Source organism: Thunnus albacares, chromosome 4 (assembly GCF_914725855.1).
Source record: "Thunnus albacares chromosome 4, fThuAlb1.1, whole genome shotgun sequence".
NCBI lineage: Eukaryota > Metazoa > Chordata > Actinopteri > Scombriformes > Scombridae > Thunnus > Thunnus albacares.
In genome coordinates, this window is record NC_058109.1 from 4,013,013 (window position 1) to 4,018,947 (window position 5,935).

Here is a 5,935-nt window from a genome sequence, read left to right on the forward strand (position 1 = left end):
CGTTAGTATGCTGGCATCACCAAGGTGGTGTCTGCTGGTTCACTAGTAGATGCCATGAAAGGAAGTCTCCCTGATCTGTCCTGTTCGGTTTTGTTCTTCTGCTGTTTCTCTGAAAGGTGTCTCTCCTTCCTGTAGTTTAGGCAGGTCTCTCACTCAGAGATCAAAATATTGTTTTTGTTTCAACTTTTGCTTCCTGAACAGCTGAGGCTTTAACAGCTGGGCAGTTGCTGGCAGTTCTGTTTTCAATTGTCAACCCATCAACAGTTGGGCAGGAGACAGTTTCACTCCATCCAAAGGTGCAATTCTGTACTCAGCAAAAGCAGGATATGGGTCTCCTCACCTCTCTTGTGCCCTCTTGAGTAGGTTTTCTATAGTCTGGATTGCTAGTTCACTGTGACCATTGGATTGTGGGAATCCTGAGCTTGATGTCATGTCCTTAAACTCCCACCCTACTGCGAATTGTCTGAACTCCTCATTCGCAAACTGCAGTCCATTGTCTGATATGACCTCATCTGGGATCCCATGTCTTGCAAACATGGATTTAAGAGCTATGATGACATGCTTGATTGTTGTCTGGGGCCGTTTTGCAATTTCAGGATACTTTGAATAGAAATATACACACAGTAGATATTCACTTTGCTTAAAATGGAAAAGATCCACACCCCGTTTGCCCATGATCTGTCTGGAATGTCATGGCACAGAAGTAGTTCTTTCATATCGCTCTTTTTGAAAGTGTTACAGCTGGCACACTTCAGTACAGTGTCCCCAATTTGTTTGGACGTGCCAGGCCAAAACATGACATCTCTTGGTCTCTCTTTGCGTTTGACAGTCCCAAGATGGGCTTCATGAATTTTCTGAGGCATTTCTGCTCTCAGTCTTTGAGGGACAAAAAGTCTAGAGCTCTTGAAAACAAATCCCTCTGAGCAACTTAGTTCTTCACTCAACATTCAGTGTTTCTTTATTTCAGCCAGAACTTGGCTAACCTGCACTGGACTACTTTCATCAATAATTGCAGTTCACCATCCTCTGCTGTTGCAGTTTTGAACTGACTCAGTTCTTCCTCTGAGATTGGAAAGTGTACTGATAGAAGATTAACTTCATATTCCTCCTCTAGCGGTTGTTCAGTCTGTTCTTGCAGATAAGCTCTGCAGAGTGCATCCGCAATGTGCAAGTCTTTTCAAGTCAAAAGCCTGCAATCTCATCAGCATCCTCCACAGTCTGGGAGGAATTTTGTGTAGTTCTTTTTTGAAGACTTACTCAAGTGATTTATTATACTTCACCTGTATCTGTTTTCCATAAGGATACTGCTTGAATTTTTCACATCCATACACAATAGCCAGGATTTCTTTTTCTATTTGTGAATATCTTTTCTGTGTGTCAGTAAAAGACCTTGAGCCATATACCACAGGTTGAGCTTGCATCCACTGACAATGTGACCTCCTTGTCTACATAATAAAACTTGAGCCTTGGGGCATTGCTCAACAGTTTCTTCAGTTGTTCAAAGCTGTGTTGCTGCTGTGCTTCCCACTGCCACACATGTCCAATATATTTAATCTCTGTCATTCCAATCTTGAACTTGTCTTAGTTCAGCTGGAGATTGATGTTCCTTATTCTGTCAAGAAGCTGTTCCTTGTCTGCACCCACATCAGAATGTCCATCAATGACATTCACAACTCCTTCCAAGTCCTCCAGTTTCTGAGCAATGCATTTCTGGAAAACTTCTGGAGGTGATGAGACACCAAAGGGAAGCCATTTGAATCAGTATCTACTGAATGGTGTGTTAAAGGTACATAACTTAGAACTGTCCTCATCTAGTTGCATTTGCCAGAACCCAAAGTTTCTGTCCAATACCGAAAATAACTTTGTATTTAGTATCTCTGCCACATCCTCCTCTACTATCTGCAGGGGATAATGTTCCCTCTTTATGACTTTGTTGATGTCTTGGAGGTATAGTGGAGAATTGCTTGATTACTCAATAACCATGCAAAGAGAGCATTGTCAGGTTCTGAAGAAATGTAATCAAATAATACAATCAGAAATACAATGCATCATATTTCTGAGAGAGAGAGTACATACCATGTAGTTACCTTTTCTCTCTCTGGCGAACTGGCACTCAGCCAGTTCTTAAATCTTGCACGGGATCTGAAAATACCTACAGTTGACCTTACAGGTTAGTGAACAATCCTCAGATAGAAACAAAGGTGAAGCATTCAACTAGATTCGGAATAGTATTTCTTCATGACCATATATGCCAGAATGACAGCACACAGGTGTGGACCAAAGCAGCATCACAGAGTGACATTGCTATCACATTGAATTAAAGAACAAACAACACTGTACTCTAAAGGCTTGTCAAATCAACACATTAAAGAAACATAGAAATCTACATAACTATGATTTGTCCTACCACTGGCTCAGACAAAGTACAACAACATAACCGAACTGTAGACAAATTCAACTATCTCATTTTACACAGCAAGGAGTTGAGTTTAAAATAGACACATCATGAAGGTATTTGAAACAGATGTAATAAACTAACAAACTAAGTTCTTAGTTTAGTTTTTCTTTTCACTCTTCTTTGACTCAAGAGCTCCAGTAAACATTTCACTTTCTCCTCGTTCAATTTCATTAACACTTCTCTCCATTTTCTGAAAGTTTTCCTTCAGCTTGCAACCACTGCTTTTTTGAAGATGAACTACAAGATAACTCTAGCATGTGAGCGCTGTAGACTGTCTGGGTGATGTACTGCCCTCGCAGTGGAGTTTCGCCTTTTTCATTCTGTCAACATCATGTTATTTCCTGTAACAAATTGATGGCCAAATTGTGTGAATCAGTGGACACTGGGAGTGGGTGGAACTCATTGTTTCAGTGGGTGCGAGTGAGTGACTGGATGACTTGATACTCAGCTGTCAACTTGCGTTGAGAAGCTCTGACTCGCACTCTGATTGGCTAACTCATGAGTATCTCTGAAACAGGTAGAGCGCTTCTTCTGAGCCATTGGCAGTCAATGCAGCTAGTGTGTGTTAAACAAAACAGTCGTGTATCAGGTCTTTCTTTATATGCGTTTCATTTTCTTAAACCAAAAATCACATGCATGCTGTATCCCACTGAATCAACCTCCATCAAACCTACCAACTAGCTAGCTATCTAATTACCAAGGCAAGCTAAAATTAATGTCCAGATGAACATCAAATCAGCCTATTAATTCAAATATTGAACCATCAAACACCTCTATTCAAATCACCAACATTCTCCAAGAGAAACATTTCATGAGATTTATTTATTTGTATTAATCAGGGCCCGCGTTGTAGGCTGTAATCAGTAGACGAGTGTTTGGGTGGCTTTGGGTGACTGACTCAGTGACTCAAGTGACTCAAAAACCCAACTCTCTTTAGTGACAGATTCATAGTGACACAAGTCAGTAAAAAGAGTAAAGAAAGAGTCGAATGTACCATCTCTGTTGTTGAAGTTTGCTGACCAATGGTCAACTCATCAGTGAAGAAAGTGTCCAGGAGCCTTTGATGTCTTATGCTGAGAATATTTATTGAGACTTGGCCAAGGAGAAGTTGAAACTTTATCAGTACAGTTGTCTGTGCTCGATGCCGTCTCAACTCTGACGATTCGGTCCCAGGTGGTCACTCTTTAAACCCCTACGGATCATACCACAAATACTATACGCTCAGAAATGGTCAAACTCAATGCATCCACAGTATGCAAAGTCTAGCCTAGTAGCTCATAAGTTTCTACACAGGGAACTGTTTTTACCCGTGTTAGTTCAGTCATGTTGCATGGAGCTTCAGGTCACTGTCAGCGTATTCTGGTCTGGAGCCACTGTTGTCTGATTACGCCAATGGAATCTGCTAAATCACCTATCTGTGGTGTCTGGGGGCCATCTCCCCTGATCCGCTTGGTAACGCAGTTCACTCTTTATCAGAATGGCTCCGGTTTTCCCCAAACATCTGCAGACAGCTGCTGTGTGCCTCAAGGAGAGGAGACAGTGTCTCTCTCTTTAAGATTTACTGCTGTCTTTACTGTGACCTCATGGCCCATGCTTGACCCAGTGTAACCCAATTTGGATTTTCCATAACAATCTCTATTGTTTACTGAATGCTTATTCTACCTCATTATTACATGTCATTCAGCAGGTAGCTAACTTAGTAGCGCCTCCACAATTTAAGTACTAGTTACTTCACATCACAACAGGTACATAACATAATGTGTCCTATCTGTCCAGAACAGATTTGTGTCAATAACAGTAGTTCATCTTCAACTTTGAATGAAGCAGGGAATGAGATGGGAATTATGACATCTGCCCTCAGATACAACCCTAAAACTGTTTTACACAAACAAAAACATAGCAGTAACAGGCGTTTCCCCTGAACAGCGCTGAAAAAATCTGGCCCATGGTTAATGGTTAATAATTTAATTTATGACCCCTGCTGTATATTAACTACTATGACTCATGAATTCTGCAGAACAGCACAAATTATACGTGACCCCCCCGATCAGTGCTTTATCTGCACACCAACATTTCATCTGTAGTTGTGTGAGGAAAAAAAAAGAAATTAATCCATGTAATTTGTCATGACACATGACAAACAAAACCTTTTCAGTGTGTTTTCTTCAGCGTAACAGGATCATTTCCACAAATTAACTCCATTTGACAAAGAATGAAAGTGATTTAGCAGTAAAATGGGGTATTTCTTGTCAGCTGCTTGTTTTGACTTTGTAGAACAAGTTCATCCATGGTATAAATGTCTTCACCTGCTCACTTTTACTTTTTTATACTGTGTATAAGAAGGTTAAACAAAACTTATTATTAAATGTAAGATTAAAAACAAATCTTCTGTGATTAGACTTCTTGGCAAAGTTAGTCTTGTAAAGGTCAAAGTACGTGTCACTGCAGTCACATGATGACGTTTCAGAGGACAAAAGAAATAAATCCTCACTTTCCTTTTTATAAATTTAGAGGCATTTCATTATTATTATTGTAAAGTGTAATAAGTTGGAGGGAAAAGTGTCCTGTAGATCAGAGAAAAGACATTCAGTAGCTTCCAGGTGCCATCAAAAGCAGGTAGGACCATAAAACTGCAGGATCCATTAAAACAGAGAGAAAAGACTCTGTGGTTTAGGGGTTAAGATGCCGACCATGAACCACAGACAACACAGGTTTTATCACTAATCACCATCTAATGAATGCATAAAATGTCTGTGTGAAAGCTTTCTTCTGAACACTGTCAGGAATTTAAAAAATCTACTAAATCAGTTTGATTTGATTTGACTAAATTTACAACTATATTCATCATTTATCAGGCTGGTCAACTGTCTCTGTATTTGTTAGAAGCCCTGTTTTAAGTACAGTATATCTCCTACATAGTTTCATTCAGTGTTTTTATCCTCAAGAAGTCTAATCAGAAATAGATGTTGTAAGATGATCCTCTTAAAATCCAGCTAATACAGTATCATCACTTTTGTTTCTTTTATCAACAGACAGAAACATCCAAATCAGTCACAACATACAGTTTGACATTTTTCATGTTTTATTCAAACATTTGAACAGAAATGCTGAAGAATTGTCTGAAATTACATGATAACCTGCAAGTGCATTAACAACTTTCAGCACAATTCAAATATCACATTGAACAACAGTTTATAGTTCAGTATGAAACTGTACCTGACTGATTCTGGCTGAGCACATTAAGAAATACAAAGAAATAACACATGCTTGTTTAAAATAAAACAAAGAAAGTCACATTTTATATTTATTGCTGCAAAACATTCACATTTATTCAAAGCATAACAACAAGCTTTAGTTCAATAAAGTCTTATGTTTTTCTTAATGGCAACTCAACAAGCAATATGATAATATTTGCTAATGGACTGCATCTATATAGTGCTTTTATCCAAAGCATTTTCCTGCATTTTCCTCTCATTC

The 5,935-nt window shown here is 39.1% G+C and overlaps 1 protein-coding gene across 1 annotated transcript in view; it reads right to left on the minus strand.

The window, feature by feature from the left end:
* Positions 1-5,935, minus strand: part of LOC122981168 (hemicentin-1-like) — a 738,767-nt gene that overhangs the window by 695,185 nt on the left and 37,647 nt on the right. The gene's annotated exons all lie outside the window — the stretch shown is intronic.